We start from the raw sequence: 18524 nt of genomic DNA, 5'->3' as shown, positions 1-18524 counted from the left end.
ATGGATATGCAAAAGGGGTCAGAGTGGCCCAACAAATTTATTATAATTTACACCAGAAAACTGGTGTAAATTATAGTAAAAATCTACGGTAGCATCTAGCTGGCATAGATTTCACTCTGGGGAGCCTAGCAAGGTAAAGTGACATAAAAATAATAATATTGGTACCGGTAAAACCTGATATTGCAAATAATTAATTATTTTTATCATCTTTTCCGTTTTAAAATATGACTTTTACATTAATATTATCATTTTGGGAGAATTGCCTGATTAGCATTTTCCTTTCTCTTATACAATATATTGATATTTCCCAGTTTATTACCAATCTCAATATTATTATTATTATTAGGAGATTTTCTTCGAGAATGAATTTGTGAGCACGTTTATTTTATAGTACCGTATATATTATTGACAATTGCTCATAGTTATAATCTTTGCAATATCTCATGCCCTAATATTAATACGTAGTATTTGCCTTTATTTAATACCTGATAATTGCTGGTATCATATGCAAAAAATGTGATAGTGGTTATAAGGGTACGTCCACACACAGCGTAAACACTGCAGAATCTGTTTTCGGAATTTCCGTGTGGAAATTCTGCAGCATTTTCGCAAGCGAAATTGACATGCTGCAGATTTACAATCCGCATCGCAGGACAATTTCTGTACATCTTTTCTAAAAAAAAATCCGCATCATGTCAATGTTATTTGCTTATATCTCTGGTGCCAGTGTAATACGCTGTAGAATTTCTGCACGGAAGATCCAGACAGAAATTCTGCACTGTGTGTGGACGTACGCTATGGGCATGACCACACATGGCGGAATTCCTCCGCAACTGTCCGCATCAATGCCGCACAGAATCTGCGTTGCAGATTCTGCAGCGGATCTGCACAAAATGTGCAGAAAATTGATGCGGACTGGCCGCTGCGGACTGCAGGAAAAGTGCTTCTCTTCTCCCTATTCAGTGCAGGATAGAGAGAAGGGACAGCACTTTCCCTAGTGAAAGTCAAAGAATTTCATACTTACCGCCCGTTGTCTTGGTGACGCGTCCCTCTTTCGGCATCCGGCCCGACCTCCCTGGATGACGCTCCAGTCCATGTGACCGCTGCAGCCTGTGCTTGGCCTGTGATTGGCTGCAGCCGTCACTTACACTGAAACGTCATCCTGGGAGGCCGGACTGGAGACAGACTCAGGGAGTTCTCGGTAAGTATGAACTTATATTTTATTTTACAGATACATGTATATTGAGATCGGTAGTCACTGTCCCGGGTGCAGAAACAGTTACTGCTGATCGCGTAACTCTTTCAGCACCCTGGACAGTGACTATTTACAGACGTCTCCTAGCAACGCTCCCGTCATTACGGGAGCCCCATTGACTTCCTCAGTCTGGCTGTAGACCTAGAAATACATAGGTCCAGCCAGAATGAAGAAATGTCATGGTAGTAAAAACAATACGCTCCGCAGCACACATAAGATCTGCGGACTTCATTGCGGAATTTTGACTCTCCATTGAAGTCAATGGAGAAATTCCGCCATGAGTCCGCAACCAGTCCGCCACTGCTCCGCAACAGACAGAGCATGCTGCGGACACCAAATTCCGCTCCGCAGCCTATGCTCCGCAGCGGAATTGTACGCATCGTGTAAACGAACACTGCTAAATTAAAGTGAAAGTCAATGGAGAAACGGCTCCGCTGCGGATTAACGCTGCGGAGTGTCCGCAGCGGAATTTAAGTGAAATTCCGCTATGTGTGAACCCGCCCTAAGGCCCCTGAACTCGCTACAGATTTTGTTGCAGGTTTTGTGCTGATTTTTAGTCGCAGAAATTTCTGCAACACAATCCGCAGCGTGTGCAGGGAGCCTAATGCCTTGTTCACACAATGCACATTTACTGCAGATTTTGCATGTATCTTTTAGGCCAAATACAGGAATAGAAGAAATATTTTTTTTTTAAAAGGCCTTATAGGTTTTCTCTCCTGGATCCGATTCTGGTTTCAGCTTAAAAAAATGCATTTAAAATCTGCAGCAAATCTGTGATGTGTAAACAAAGCCAGTTTTTAATTCTGCAGCTTTTCACCATTGATTTCAATTAGATAAAACTGGTTACAAAGCTGTGATGGATAGGACATGCTGTGATTGGCTGGATTCATACGGGATGGATTTTTCACATTCTATATGCAGCGTTTACGTAGTTTTTTTGCAGCAAAATATGCACGTTTTATGTGCGTATTTTGCTGCATATTTTGGAGTGGAATTGACCCCTTTTACATTGAAAAGGCTGTAATCTGCAGTGAACATCCAGAACAGGGAATGCTGTGGTTATGAAAATCTGCAGCATTCCCTGATTTCTGCCTGGAAAATGTTCAACAGCATGTGGATGAGATTTGTTCAAATCGTATCCGCATAGCTAAGACTATAATCTGCTGTGGATTTTCTGCACAAAAAATGTGCGTCTCGTGTGAATCCAAAATAAAAATTGCAGCGAGCCCTAGAACACATCGGTTGTTACATGCAAAATGTGATTGGGATCTTTACAAATCACATTTACGTAACATCTGAAGTGTAAATTTAGCTTAAGGAGGACCTGTCACAATATACGGGAAGGTGTCCGTGGGCAATCGAAAAGAATGGGTCGTAATTACGAACAGTAATTACGGATGAATTCTACGATCGTGTACATGGGACATGTGCAGACACCGCTGCAGATTTTTAATGCTGTAAATCAGGGCTTCTCAATCTTTTTCTACAGGGGCCTCACCAGTCTGAACATGATATTGCCTGTGCCTCACCACCTGTGGTCAAAGTTAATGTAAAAATAAAAAATATTGCTAAATGTATTGTTAATTTGTCTCTCGAACCTAATATAACATTAAAATAAGCACAAAAGTACTGAGATTGGTGCAGCCAGAGAAAGGACTGTGCAGATTAGGATCACTCTGTGAAAATTGCCTCCCCAGCTCTGTCTCAACAAAAACTAGAGGGCACCCCACTGATGAGGCCTCAGTTTGAGAAGCACTGCTGTAAGTGAATGGGGGTTTGTTAAAATTGTTACATTGTATTGTGGTTTGTGGTGGAGTTTCAGTGCGGATTAGCCTTATTTACAATATATACTCCTCATTTATATGCACCCTCATCCTTTCCACACACGCAATTCAGATGAGAACAAATCTTGGGGGCAGATAGGCTTTTTTCTCTAATTTTAATAAGTAATATTTATAGTATATTCACACGTAGTGGTTGAGGTGCAGTTTAAAAACTGCATCAAACTTTAATAGGGGGGCTGGGGGACAAGGGGAGGGCATGACAGCATTTGGCAGGTTAATTATGGAAATGGAACTACAGGATATCTGGAGAGATAAACACCCAGGGATACGCCAGTACTCATGTGCATCGTCCACGTTCCAGTCACTTTCCCGGATAGATCTGATAGTATGTTCAGCTTCGGCGTGTGTATTATATCGCACAGATAGAATATTTTTCAGAGAGCGCTGTTGGATCATTCCCCTGTGGCAATGATGCTGGAAGTGGGAGAACGGCCCAACAGAAGTCCTGGGAACTGGAGACTGAATCCGTTTTGCGAGACCTGATAGGGCAGTACTTCACTTTTAATGCTGATTCGGTACCACAGGGGGTTTTATGGGATGCCATGAAGGCTTGGTTGAGAGGAGTATTCATCCAACATATTAAGCGGATCAAAACAAGGTCTAGGCGGTTGGGGGAAAGTCTGATGGAACGGGTGGCATAAACGGAAGGCATGTGGAAGAGGGTTCAGAGGACTCACTTAGAAATTGGGTGGAGGCTCAGACCCTGTTGAGAAATCAGCAACTGGAGAAAGCTTATAATAAGAGATTATTTGTTAAGCAGCAATATTACGAAGAAGGGGACACTGCTGGGAAGTTGCTTGCTAGAATGGCACAGCCACAAAGGGGCAATAACTTCATTCATGGACTAAAGGGCGGAAGGTTGGAGACAGATATGGGGCAAATTTTGAAAGTCTTTAAAAGGTTCTATACTGAACTTTATACCTCTAGAGTGCATTACACTACACAGCAATTGGAGGAATATTTGGGAGATATTCGATTGCCTAGCCTAGGTCCTGAGGACAGAGAGAGATTGGAGGAACCTATTTCCCTGGAGGAACTGGAAAGGGCGATAGGAGATATGGCAAATGAGAAGGAACCGGGTCCGGATGGTCTGCCTGGGGAAATTTATAAGCACTATAGGGATGAACTAGCTCCAAAATTTCTAGATACCCTACTGGATAGTTTTGAAAGAGGCAAATTACCTGATTCCTTATATGAAGCAACGATAGTGGTCTTACCTAAGGAGGAGAAAGTTAACCAATTACCGGAATCTTATAGACCGATATCTTTGCTGACATCGGACATTAAAATACTGGCGAAGGTCTTAGCGCAGAGGCTAAATAATGTGGTGCAGAAAGTTGTGCATGAAGACCAATCGGGGTTCATGCCATCCAAGTCAATGGCTGTAAATCTTAGGAGGTTATTCCTCAATCTTCAGGTAGTGCCGGATGAACCTGTGGCGAGAACTGTGCTAACGCTGGACACCGCTAAGGCGTTCGATTGTGTAGAATGGGGGTATTTATGGAAGGTTATGGGTAAGATAGGATTTGGTCCTAATTTTGTGAAGTAGGTTCAGTTGCATTACGTGGCTCCTACGGCTAGACTACGGATGAATGGAGCGCTGTCTGATAAATTTCCGCTGGCCAGGGGAACGCGTCAGGGGTGTCGCCATTATTATTTGCTCTGGCAGTGGAACCGTTAGCTTGTGCAATAAGACAAGAAGAGCGCATAAAGGGTATGAAATACGGGGTGATGGAGGAAAAAATATCTCTATATGCTGACGATATTTTGATATATCTGACAGACACTGAAAATACTCTTGCTTTGGTACTGAACATGATCACTAGATTTGGAGTCTTTTCTGGTTTGAATATTAACTGGAACAAGTCGGCCCTCATGCCGATTGACCCGGTTAATGTTGCGGACATTGGAGTAGGGCCCCGTATTCCGGTAGTTTCAGAATTTACATACTTAGGGGTTTAGGTGACTTCTAAGGTTAACGATTATATGTCTTTAAATGTCTTGCCACTGTTGCCCAAGGTTATAGCTAGAGTGGAGACTTGGAATAGACTTCCTCTCTCTGCTCTGGGGAGGACTAACCTAATCAAAATGATTCTTATGCCCAAGGTACTGTACATTCTCCACAATTCTCTGGTATGGATACCCAAGCACTGGTTTAGAAGATTGCATAATCTCTTTTCGGGATCTGGTCTGGAAACAAGGGGTGCTTAGGATAAAATTGGAGAAACTACAATTGCCAAAAGATGAAGTGGGTGTGGCTTTACCGAATGCTTGGATATACTACTTAGCAGCTCAGAGCCAACATTTTAAAGGATGGGAGGACAAAGAGAAATGGGGATCCAATGCGCACTTATTGTCATATTTGGGGGTGGGATTAATCCGCTGGAGGGGCTGGAAGCGCATACTTACAAGAGAATAGCATGTACTAAACCGATATTGCTTCTGATACATAAAGTATTGTGCCAATGTAAACAGGTATTGGGCATAGGGATGTGTACTAAATATACTCTAATTTAGCATAATCCGGTTCTGTGGGAATTGTATCAATGGCAGGGGTTATAAGATTGAATCACTTGTATGATGATACTACACTGAAGTCCTTTCAGCAATTAAAAGACCAGTTTCAATTGGAGCACAGAATGTTCTACCAATATCTGCAGATACGACATGCTCTGTGGGCGCAGCTAGATTTGGTGGATCTGACTGTTTGTGCACTGGGAGTATTAGAATATAGGTTAAGGCGGACACATCAAAAGGGCTGATTTCGATGGCTTATAAGAACTTGCTATCACAGCACTTGGGAGATCCTATGGCGTTAGTGAGAGTGAAATTGGAGCGGGATATGAGTTCTTTGCCCAAAGAAGATTGGGAGGAAATCTTAGCGTCATCCTACCATCTATCCCTCAGTATGGCGCAGAGGAGGTCGCAACTTTTCTTGATACATCGAGTTTACCGGACCCCTTGGGTGCTGAAACAGATGGGACTCAGATCGGATGCTAAGTGTCCTAGGTGTACAGCGGAGAAAGCGGACATTTATCATATGTTCTGGACATGTAGGGCTTTGCGGAACCTATGGGGGGAGATATCAGAATTTAGAAAAACAGGTGTATGGTGTGGAGTTGGCGGCGGATCCAAAGGTGCTGTTGCTGGGGTTTGTGGCAGAACTGGAGGGTGACAATCTGGAATGTTTGGCAATTGCAAAAATGTTATACCAGACGAGAAAGTGTATAACTAAACACTGGTTGGATGTGGAGCCTCCCGTGCAGAGGGAAATTGTGGGAATGCAGAATCACACTATTTTGATGGAATATAAAATATTCTCGAAAGGGGTAATGTGAAGAAATTTGATAAGCAGTGGGGAAAATGGTTGGATTACTCGGGGGTGGTGTCACCAGAATTGAGCAGAATACGGACACAAATATAGAAACGTTGAGAAAAGACCTGAGGTGTATAGTTGGATTCTACGGATGGAACCGATTTTGTAGGGTTATTATTTAAGAGATAGTTGTCTGACCAAGGTATATTTTGTTAAACGGTGAGTTGGCCAAGGGAGATACATTCAAGCAGGAGGTGGCAAGGAGGGGGGTAGGACATGGTAATAAGGTTGCTTGCTTATATGGAGAATCAATAGGAATTTGTGGGGTCTTGTGATTATCGGTACAAATTACAGAGATACTGATAGGGGGCTGTGCAGGGGTTGAGGGGGGGTTGGGATGCAATGTTGGGATATTTCTTTATGATGTTATATTGGAAATGCTGTATATAATGCTGTTACAGTTGATGCATGACTGCTAATGTATCATTACTGTTCGGGTATGTTCACACGGCCTATTTACGGACGTAAATCGGGCGTTTTTGCCCCGAATTACGCCCGAAAATAGCGCCTCAATAGCGCTGACAAACATCTGCCCATTGAAAGCAATGGGCAGACGTTTGTCTGTTCACACGAGGCGTATATTTACGCGCCGCTGTCAAATGACGGCGCGTAAATAGACGCCCGCGTAGAAGAAGTGACCTGTCACTTCTTTGGCCGTAATTGGAGCCGCTATTCATTGACTCCAATGAATAGCAGCGCTAATTACGGCCGTAATTGACGCGGCGTTCAAGCGCCTGCACATGCCGGTACGGCTGAAATTACGGGGATGTTTTCAGGCTGAAACATCCCCGTAATTTCAGCCGTTACGGACCCCCGCCGTGTGAACATACCCTTCTTGTTAATAAAAATTGGACTGATAAAAAAAACAAAAACGCATCAAACAGGTATGTTTTTCCACGATTTGGTGCTTTTACGACGCGATTGCGATTAAAAACACAACCTCATCAAAAAAATTACTAAATCGGGTTAAAAACGCATTCTATTTTGCGGATGCATTTTTTATTTAGGATTCTGCCTACACCTCAACTGCTACGTGTGTAGTGAGCGATAAATCGCTGTCTATAGAAATGCATTGAAAATGTTTGCATAATCACTCCAGACAAGTGTATAGTTCTGAAATACCAGCATGTAGCGATTAAAAAAAAGAAAAAATTGCTAAAAATATCTTGACTGCAGTGATTTTGAAGAGATTTTCAAGCTACTCAATGCATTCCTATGGACAGCGATTTAGGGCATGACCACACGTGGCGGATTTCCTCCGCAACTGTCCGCATCAATGCCGCACAGAATCTGCGTTGCAGATTCTGCTGCGGATCTGCACAAAATGTGCAGAAAATTGATGCGGACTAGCTGCTGCGGACTGCGGGAAAAGTGCTTCCCTTCTCCCTATCAGTGCAGGATAGAGAGAAGGGCCAGCACTTTCCCTAGTGAAAGTAAACGAATTTCATACTTACCGGCCGTTGTCTTGGTGACGCGTCCCTCTTTCGGCATCCAGCCCGACCTCCCTGGATGACGCGCCAGTCCATGTGACCGCTGCAGCCTGTGCTTGGCCTGTGATTGGCTGCAGCCGTCACTTAGGCTGAAACGTCATCCTGGGAGGCCGGACTGGAGACAGAAGCAGGGAGTTCTCGGTAAGTATGAACTTATATTTTTTTTTACAGATACATGTATATTAAGATCGGTAGTCACTGTCCCGGGTGCAGAAACAGTTACTGCCGATCGCTTAACTCTTTCAGCACCCTGGACAGTGACTATTTACAGACGTCTCCTAGCAACGCTCCCGTCATTACGGGAGCCCCATTGACTTCCTCAGTCTGGCTGTAGACCTAGAAATACATAGGTCCAGCCAGAATGAAGAAATGTCATGGTAGTAAAACCAATACGCTCCGCAGCACACATAAGATCTGCGGACTTCATTGCGGAATTTTGACTCTCCATTGAAGACAATGGAGAAATTCCGCCATGAGTCCGCCACTGCTCCGCAACAGACAGAGCATGCTGCGGACACCAAATTCCGCTCCGCAGCCTATGCTCCGCAGCGGAATTTTACGCCTCGTCTAAACGAACACTGCTAAATTAAAGTGTAAGTCAATGGACAAACGGCTCCGCTGCGGATTAACGCTGCGGAGTGTCCGCAGCGGAATTTAAGTGAAATTCCGCCACGTGTGAACCCAGCCTTATAGCTCACTACTAAAATAGTCTAGGTCTAGCCCCAACCTTAGAGTTAAACAATCATCTGCTTGCTTTTTTATGTAATCCAAAAAAATGACAGTTAGAATCAGCCAATCAGGAGCTTTCTTCATTCTATTATTAAAAAAAAAAAAGTGACAGACATAACCAATCAGATGCTTTCTTTTTCTTATAATGTAAAAAAGTGACAGTTAGGTGCAACCAATCAGATGTGTTATTTTTTTCTTCTGTTACTTGGGAGATGACAGTTGGAATGTGATGGTGGCTGCAGGTAAGACGGGGGATGAGATGTACAGTATAGTAATTGGTAGTTGGTACATTATGTAACAGTAGGTACCTCATTGCTCTGTTTTATTACACATTTGTGGTATAGGTCCGGCATATAGGCCTGGAAATGCTCTCAGTAGATATGCCCAATGTATCCGTAGCCTTTAATAGGCCTGATACATGGCATAAGAGTATCTTTATGGCATATGCTCTGATAGTATGTGTCTGTATACTTTTTTTTTTACCATGTAGAAAAGCATTCTCAATAAAAACATATTCCACAAAAAATATATGTGGCACAGCATATGTTTTTTTTTTACAATGGGAGTCAATGGGCAATGTATGCAATATACTGTACATAAAGTAATCAGAATGCCGCAGAATGTCACAATTGTTACTGCAGAACATCTCAAGACAAAACATGTGAGTACGCACAGATTTTTCTGCGCATGGTTGTGTTTTTTCCTAACTGCCTTTTATAGCACCTTTTTTTTTGTATAAAAAAAAACGTATTCAAACATACAATTAACATCCGTCACATTAAAACCACTGACAGATGAAGTAAATAATATTGAATATCTCGTTACAATGGCGCCTGTCAAGGGGTAAGATATATTAGGTAGCATGTGAACAGTCAGTTCTTGAAGTGTGTTGGAAGTAGGGAAATTAGTAAGGCACCATTCACATCACGTTATTGCCGTACGTTTATCATGTACGTGTGCGATAAACGTGTTCATTGGGCTCCATAACCCCTACATTACTTGTTATTCCTGAGCAATAATCAAATATTTCACAATGATATATACTGTAAAATCTCAGTTAAAAGCTTTGTCTTTACTGAATTGCTGTGAAATTATGTGCGTGCACGGGATGATAGGCACGAAGTCACTGCGTATTGCATGGGCCAAGGCTTGGTTGATGCATTTTCTGGCAGAACCATGGAACGGTTCTTCCTTCCGTTTGAAGAATATGTCTTCTAGCTGTTGAATTCAGAAGAGATTTTGGGACTTCCAACAAGAAAAGACATTGTAACAAACTACTTGAAGACGAATCAAAACCTACATTCAGCAATATTTAGAAAACACTGTCATCGTAAGTATAGATGCTTTATTATTGATCTCTTGCAATTCCACTCTCATTCTATGTTTCTTTTTCTTCCTCATATCATAATTGACATGATACTTTGTTATACTTACCTATAGGCCAGAAGATTTTTTTTCTTGAAATGCAGATTTCCTTTGGAAAAAAGGAAGAACACTGTTGAAATAAGGCGAGTGTCCCAATAAATGGTAAGAACTTTTCAAACTCTACCCTTCTATCACATTTCATAAACCTTCTGTTTTCAATAGTTTTTTATTAAACAGTTTTGTAAAATAGTAATAACACAGACTCACAGAGTCTCAGCTTTTGCATATCAATAATACAATCGAATAAGATTATATGCAATCATCATGTAACAGAAAGCCAAAAAGTGTGACATTGAGATTGCATTTTTACTACTAAACACTAAAATTTTATATTTTATTTAGAAACAAGAAATGTCTGCATATGAAGAGACATGGTCCCTTTTTGGATGCATGCATGCACAGGATGATAGGCACAAAATCACTGCGCATTGCATAAGCCAAGGCATTGTTGATGCATTTTATGGAAGAACCATGGAACGGTTCTTCCTTCTTTTTGAAGAATATGTCTTCTAACTGCTGAAATCAGAAGAGATTTTGGAACTTCTATGAAAAAAAGACATTGTAACAAACTAATTGAAGAAGAATCAAGACTTACATTCAGCAATATTTAGAAAACACAGCCAGAGTAAATATAAATGCTTTATTATTGATCTCTAGCAATTCCACTCTCATTCTGTTTTTTTTTCTTCCTCATATCATAATTGACATGATATTTTGTTATACTTACCTGTAGGCCAGAAGATTGTTTTTTCTTGAAACACAGATTTCCTTTGGAAAAAAAGAAGAACACTGTTGAAAAAAAGAGGAGCGACCCAATAAATAGTAAGAATGTTTAAAACTCCACCCAAATATCACATTTCATAAACCTTTTGAAGAAGATTATATGCAATCATCATGTAACAGAAAGCTGAAAAGTGTGACATTGAGATTGCATTTTTTACTACTAAACACTAAAATGTTATATTTTATTTAGAAACAAGACATATCTGCATATGAAGAGACATGGTCCCTTTTGGACCTTCCAGCATATAGGTAATTCCGATGTGTAATGGCTGAGGCTGGGTTCACACGACCATGTTACGTCCGTAATGTACGGAACGTATTTTGGCCGGAAGACCCGGACCGAACACAGTGCAGGGAGCCTGGCTCCTAGCATCATAGTGATGTACGATGCTAGGAGTCCCTGCCTCTGCGTCGAACTACTGTCCCGTACTGTAATCATGATTACAGTACGGGACAGTAGTTCCACGCAGAGGCAGGGACTCCTAGCGTCGTACATCACTATGATGCTAGGAGCCCGGCTCCCTGCACTGTGTTCGGTCCGGGTCTTCCGGCCGAAATACGTTCCGTACATTACGGACGTAACATGGTCATGTGAACCCAGCCTAAAAGTCAACACCAGACCTGTGGATTGTGGTCAAAATTAAGGTAAGAAGTCCAGTTTCTATTTTCTAGATCACAGCTACGAATGGCGGTGAGTTCAGTTTCTTGCCATTTGTATGAAGTATATAGTATACTTCCTATACAGCAAGCTATATAATATTACAGAAAACTAAATTCCAATGTTTGCATAAAAAAAATAGTATTAAGACTTAGGAGGAATTCACACGACAGGGTTTCCCGGCCTGGTGACGGCCGTTCATAAATCGGCCGTCACCCGGCTGCATTAGGAACAATAGACCCCTAATGGGGCTATTCACACGACCGATTTTTTGACGGCCCGGGAAAACCGGCCGTCAAAAAATGGGACATGCCCTATTTTCGGCCGGGTACCCGGCCGCCCGGCTCCCATAGAAGTATATGGGGCCGGGTAATACACGGCCATCACCGGAATGTGTCCCGAGTGATGGCCGGGTCTACCGTCGCTCGCGCTCTCTCTCCTCCTCGTCACAGTGCAGAGTGCATGTGAGGAGGAGGAGGGTCTTTTTTTGCTCCCTCTAGGAGTCGGAATCCCCAATCCCCGGCCGGGGATTGGGGATTCCGCTACAGGAGCAGTGAGTGACTACACTGTCCATATATGGACACAGCGAAGTTACTCACTTCTGCAGCGGAATCCCCGACTCTATGGCCGGGGATTCCGCTACAGGAGAAGTGAGTGACTACACTGTCCATATATGGACACAGCGAAGTCACTTACTTCTGCAGCGGAATCCCCGACTCTATGGCTGGGGATGCCGCTACAGGAGAAGTGAGTGACTACACTGTCCATATATGGACACAGCGAAGTCACTCACTTCTGCAGCGGAATCCCCAACTCTATGGCCGGGGATTCCGCTACAGGAGAAGTGAGTGACTACACTGTCCATATATGGACACAGCGAAGTCACTCACTTCTGCAGCGGAATCCCCGACTCTTTGGCCGGGGATGCCGCTACAGGAGAAGTGAGTGACTACACTGTCCATATATGGACACAGTGACGTCACTCACTTCTGAAGCGGAATTCCCGACCTGTGGCAGGGAATTCCTCTCCAGGAGAAGTCAGTGACTACACTGTCCATATATGGACATTGAAGTCAGTGACTTCTCCTGGAAGGGGGGGGTATGGGTGCAACTTACAGTGGGCTGGGTGGCATCACCTACAAGGGGCTGGGTGGCATCACCTACAAGGGGCTGGGTGGCATCACCTACAGGGGGCTGGGTGGCATCACCTACAAGGGGCAGGGTGGCATTACCTACAGGGGGCTGGGTGGCATCACCTACAAGGGGCTGGGTGGCATCACCTACAGGGGACTGTTGAAATAAGACGAGTGTCCCAATAAATAGTAAGCATGTTTAAAACTCCACCCAACTATCGCATTTCATAAACCTTTTGAAGAAGATTATATGCAATCATCATGTAACAGAAAGCTGAAAAGTGTGACATTGAGATTGCATTTTTTTACTTCTAGACACTAAAATGTTAGATTTTATTTAGAAACAAGAAATATCTGCATATGAAGAGACATGGTCCCTTTTGGACCTTCCAGCATATAGGTAATTCCGATGTGTAATGGCTAAAAGTCAACACCGGACCTGTGGATTGTGGTCAAAATTAAGGCAAGAAGTCTAGTTTCTATTTTCGAGATCACAGCTACAAATGGCGGTGAGTTCAGTTTCTTGCCATTTGTATGAAGTATATAGTATACTTCCTATACAGCAAGCTATATAATATTACAGAAAACGAAATCCCAATGTTTGCATAAAAAAAATAGTATTAAGACTTAGACTTTCACATATTTCACAATGATATATACAGTAAAATCTCAGTTCATAGCTTTGTTTTTACTGAATTGCTGTGAAATTATGTGCGTACACGGGATGATAGGCACGAAGTCACTGCGTATTGCATGGGCCAACGCATGGTTGATGCATTTTCTGGAAGAACCATGGAACGGTTCTTCCTTCCTTTTGAAGAATATGTCTTTTAACAGTTGAATTCAGAAGAGATTTTGGAACTTCCAACAAGAAAAGACATTGTAACAAACTACTTGAAGACGAATGAAAACCTACATTCAGCAATATTTAGAAAACACTGTCATAGTAAGTATAGATGGTTTATTATTGATCTCTTGCAATTCCACTCTCATTCTATGTTTCTCTTTCTTCCTCATATCATAATTGACATGATACTTTGTTATACTTACCTATAGGCCAGAAGATTTTTTTCTTGAAATGCAGATTTCCTTTAGAAAAAAGGAAGAACACTGTTGAAATAAGGCGAGTGTCCGAATAAATGGTAAGCACTTTTCAAACTCTACCCTTCTATCACATTTCATAAACCTTCTGTTTTCAATAGTTTTTTATTAAACAGTTTTGTAAAATAGTAATAACACAGACTCGCAGAGTCGCAGCTTTTGCATATCAATAATACAATCGAACAGAGTATTAGACCAACATGGCCTGCAGTGAAACTCACATTACATGTCTATCATGATGTCGAAACTCTTGCAAATTATAGAGCATATAAATGTATTCATTGCTAACATAGGTAACTACCCTTGGCATCACATTGCTTTATAGAGTACCGTGACGTGGCCTCTATGGGAGAGAGAAAAGAAAAGAAAAAACACACACAATAACCAAAAGAAGGATGAGGAGGGGGGGGAGGAAAGGTGTGGGGTAGAAGGGTATCGTAACCATTTCTTTGTATTCACGAAAGTGTGCGATTCCTCCATTGGTCCCAAATGGCATCAAATTTGTCTAATGTACCAGCCAGAAGATTTGTTAGGCGGTCATTGACCATTATCCATGAGATCTTAGCGATCAACATATCCATAGACAACGTAGATGATCGCCAAGCCCTAGCAATAGTTATTTTAGCTGCCAGGAACACATATCGGACAAATTTACGTGTGGGGGCCCGAACCTCCGGGATAGCACCACACGGCAGTGCCGTAATTACATCATTGGGGGGTTTGACTTGGATCACTGTGTTGATAAGCTGGTATACCTGGTTCCAAAAAACTGCAACTACTGGACATTCCCATAGAATATGCATTAGCGTGCCCTCCACACCACACTGCCTAAAGCAGTGCGAATCCACAGATGGATTAAATCGAGCTATACGAGTGGGGACCATATACCATCTCATTAATACTTTATAACCCGCTTCAACCAAGGATGTGTTAATAGATAATTTCGAGGTCATACACGCCATCTCCCTCCACTGCTCCAATTCCACCACTGTACCTAAATCGTGTTCCCACCCGGTCATGTAAGGGAGTTTACCCTCCGGAGTGACCAGATCGGAATATATCGTGGATATTTTACGTCGTAGGCCAAAGAGCCAGCACAGCCTTTCAAAAGTAGTCAATGTACTGTTGTCCCCCTGCTTGGATTTCCAGTCCAACAAGAAATGGTGTATCTGCATATATCTAAAATGCTCCGATGGGGGCATCGAGTGTGAGTCCTGAAAGTAACCCAAAGTTCTACTGTCCCCCCCTATAAAAAAGTCCTTGATCCTGTAAAATCCCTTATTGAGCCACCAACGAAATTCCATACTACGCAGTACCGGAGGAAAGGCAGAGTTACCCGTGATAGTCATAAGCGGGTAATGGGGTGATTTAATATGGAATTTCTTTCTAAGCGTATCCCACAGCTGTAACATCTGAGGAAGCACAGGGGAGAGAACCGGAGGCCTGTCCGAGGTCTCCATCCATAATAGCGTTTCCAGCGGGAAACGAGCACATGCGGTCGTTTCAATTTGTGTCCATTGAGGGCAGTATGGTCTCACATAAATATCTGTAAACTGTGCCAGACGTGCTGCATGGTAGTAATGTTGGATCAAGGGAACCCCCAGACCCCCCGCAATTTTAGGAATGAATAAAGTTTGTCTCTGTATTCTCAGGCTTTTAGAACCCCAAATAAACAACATAATGAGCCCTTGGATTTTTCTAAGCGACTTCTGAGGGACCACGATAGGGAGTGTGCGTAAATAAGACAGCAATCCGGGCAAAATCGTCATTTTGATGGAGGCAATGCGACCAAACCATGAGAGATTAAGAGGAGACCATCTAGTGAGATCTGCAACTATTTGTTTCAAAAGTGGAGGGAAGTTGTCCTTGTAGAGGGACTCTATAGTGGGTGTCAGTTTGATGCCTAAATACGTCAATCTACAAGCATCCCAATGAAAATCAAAGTTAAGTTTTAGGAGCTTTACTACCCTATCCGGTAATGTAAGATTCATTGCCACCGACTTGGCATGATTGACCTTAAGTCCAGACAGCTTGCCAAACTGATCAAGGATATGAAAGAGATTCGGCAAAGATGTAAGAGGTGTCGACAGAAAAAGCAGAATGTCATCCGCAAACAATGCACATTTATGTTCTACTCCCCCCACCTTCACTCCCCTAATGTTGGGAGAATTTTGTATGAGATTGGCCAATGGCTCAATAGCCAGCGCAAACAGGGAGGGCGATAGCGGGCACCCCTGACGCGTTCCTCTGCATATTGGAAAGGCTCCCGACATAAATCCCCTAGAATTTATTTTTGCCGTAGGAAGACAATATAAGATCTTAAGAATAGACAAAAAGCTGGAGCCAAAGCCCATCCTTCCAAGGACATAAAACAAATATTCCCAGGATAACGAGTCAAAGGCTTTCGGAAGGTCAAGGCTTAATAACATACTTTGACGTCCAGAAGTACCGTCCCACCCCGAGTGGACTGCTGAGATAATATCCACAGCCCTTCTCGTCTGGTCCTCCGCCTGGCGGAAGGGTATAAACCCTGCTTGGTCCTTATGTATATATGTAGGGAGGAACAAATTCAATCTAACCGCCAGGATTTTTGTCAAAATCTTAAGATCCCCATCGAGTAGGGATATCGGGCGGTAATTGGCCTGATCTGTATGATCCTTATGAGGTTTGGGAATGAGATGTATGTAAGCTAAATTTGAGAAAGGAGGCAAACTATTACCTTCCCGATAGGCATTGAACAGTTCAACCATGTGCGGGGCCAAGACCTCCCTAAAGTGTTTATAATAACCTGAAGAAAACCCATCTGGTCCGGGGCTTTGTGGGCCTTCAGATTTTTAATAACATCCAATACCTCTTCCAAACTAAATTCAGCATCCAATACCTCTCTATCCCCTTGGGAAAGTTTAGTAGGGATTGCTGTTTCCAGCAAGGCCTTAGCCTTATTTTTATCAAACTGAGGTGGTGCCGAGTAAAATGCTGAATAAAAATCATGAAAGGCCTTTAAAACCTTAGTAGGATTCTGTGATAGAGATCCATCCGCCAAGCGCAATTTAGGCGGTGTTGAGGTGTTAAATCGGGGCGTAAGGCGTCTGGAAAGCAATGTCCCCGGTTTGTGCCCCTGTGAAAAAAACTTATGTTGTGACCATCGCAGACTTTTTTCCGCCCAGCTCGTCAGACATAAATTCAATTCTGTTCTAGCTTCCGCCAGTTTTGTTCTGATAGCTGCCGATGGGTCTTTTTTAAATTGCTCAGACAGGTCCGCAAACTTCCTTTCCTTTAACGCAAGTACCTTTTTCGACCGTTTCTTATTACGCGAGGCTATCTGAATGAACTTTCCCCTAATCACTGCTTTGTGAGCCGCCCAGTTGGACATGATCAAGGTGTCCGGTGCCTTATTAAGTAGGAAGTATGTGTCCAATTCTCTTTGGATTTCTTTGACTATCTCCTGATCCGATAGTAGTGACTCATTCAATCTCCAAGATGAGATGGGAGGTCTCCCACATAAATCTGACAGCCGAACCACAATCAGGTCATGATCAGACCAGGGGGTAGCCAAAATCCTAGCGTCCGTGACCTTAGAGAGCAAACTAGTAGAAAGCAGAACATGATCAATGCGGGTGTGAATATTATGGGCTGAGGAGAAATAAGTATAATCCTTCGCTGTGGGATTAAAATCCCGCCAGATATCTGTGAAATCCACCGAATGAAAAAAACGTGCTACTTGTATGCTAGTTGACGTAGGAGGAATAAATCGCACCCTGGATGCATGGGATTTATCCATGGACGCGTCCAAGGCGATATTAGAATCCCCCCCATAATTATCGGGCCCTCTATCGATGCTTGAAGCTTGCGCCACATGCCTTGGAAGAACGCCGGTTGATTGGAGTTCGGGGCATAGTAGGTAATAAAAGTTATCGGAGATTCGTGCAACAGACCTGTGACCAAGATGTACCTGCCATCCAGGTCAGAGATCGTTTTGTGAGATGTAAACGGGACCGACCGAGCCAGCCATATGCCCACTCCCCTGTGCTTAGTAGAGGCACTAGCCCAAAAATTTGTGAGTAGTGTCTATGAAAATACGATGGAGCAGAGGAGGTAAATGTGTTTCCTGTAACAATAGTATATCAACGTGAGTAGATTTATAGTATAAAAAAGCTTTTCGACGCTTGATCGGGGAATTAAGACCCTGCACATTATGTGTGAGTAAACTGTAGGTCTTAGTAGATTCCGGGACCACCATCATAGAGCAGGAGGTATAACCATGTGCTGATTGGGAGCCAGCCATAGAGACAAAGGTCAAAAATAGGAAAGAGGGGAAAGGAAAGGGAGTAGGAAACAGAACAAAAATAGGGCAGACACAAAATATCAGTAATACTGAACATAGTCTACCGACTAGGCAGTCAAGAAAAGACTGCAAAATGGGGGCAGCAGACCGTCGTGAAGGCAAAGCATATCCATAAATACGTACATAGACATTCAACCCCATAACATATATCATCCCTGAGCGTACTGGGTGGAAGATATTTCCCATACCCACCCCTGTGTCTCTAATATGTCCCCCCCCCTATACCCCTCATCCCGCCCCCCAACCAGGGCCAAGTGAGAGCAATAACGAGGGAGGTAGGGAAACACATGGTGATAATATGCATTCATATGTTAATAATAAAGTAAAGCAAACTTCACATCTTGAACTGAACATATCTATGGCCGGAATACCAACTCACTGCGAC

At 42.9% G+C, this 18524-nt stretch overlaps 1 long non-coding RNA gene across 1 annotated transcript in view; it reads left to right on the top strand.

Moving 5' to 3' along the window:
- The window catches only part of LOC142656317 (uncharacterized), a 31608-nt gene extending 28784 nt beyond the window's left edge, over positions 1-2824 (top strand). The window contains exon 3 of the long non-coding RNA XR_012849652.1: positions 2745-2824. This is a non-coding gene — a long non-coding RNA (uncharacterized LOC142656317). The remainder of the gene's footprint in view (positions 1-2744) is intronic.
- Positions 2825-18524: the final 15700 nt, after the last annotated feature.

Source organism: Rhinoderma darwinii, chromosome 6 (genome assembly GCF_050947455.1).
Source record: "Rhinoderma darwinii isolate aRhiDar2 chromosome 6, aRhiDar2.hap1, whole genome shotgun sequence".
NCBI classification, from domain to species: domain Eukaryota; kingdom Metazoa; phylum Chordata; class Amphibia; order Anura; family Rhinodermatidae; genus Rhinoderma; species Rhinoderma darwinii.
Note: the sequence above shows the minus strand (reverse complement) of the source record. Positions and strands in the feature narration are given on the sequence as shown.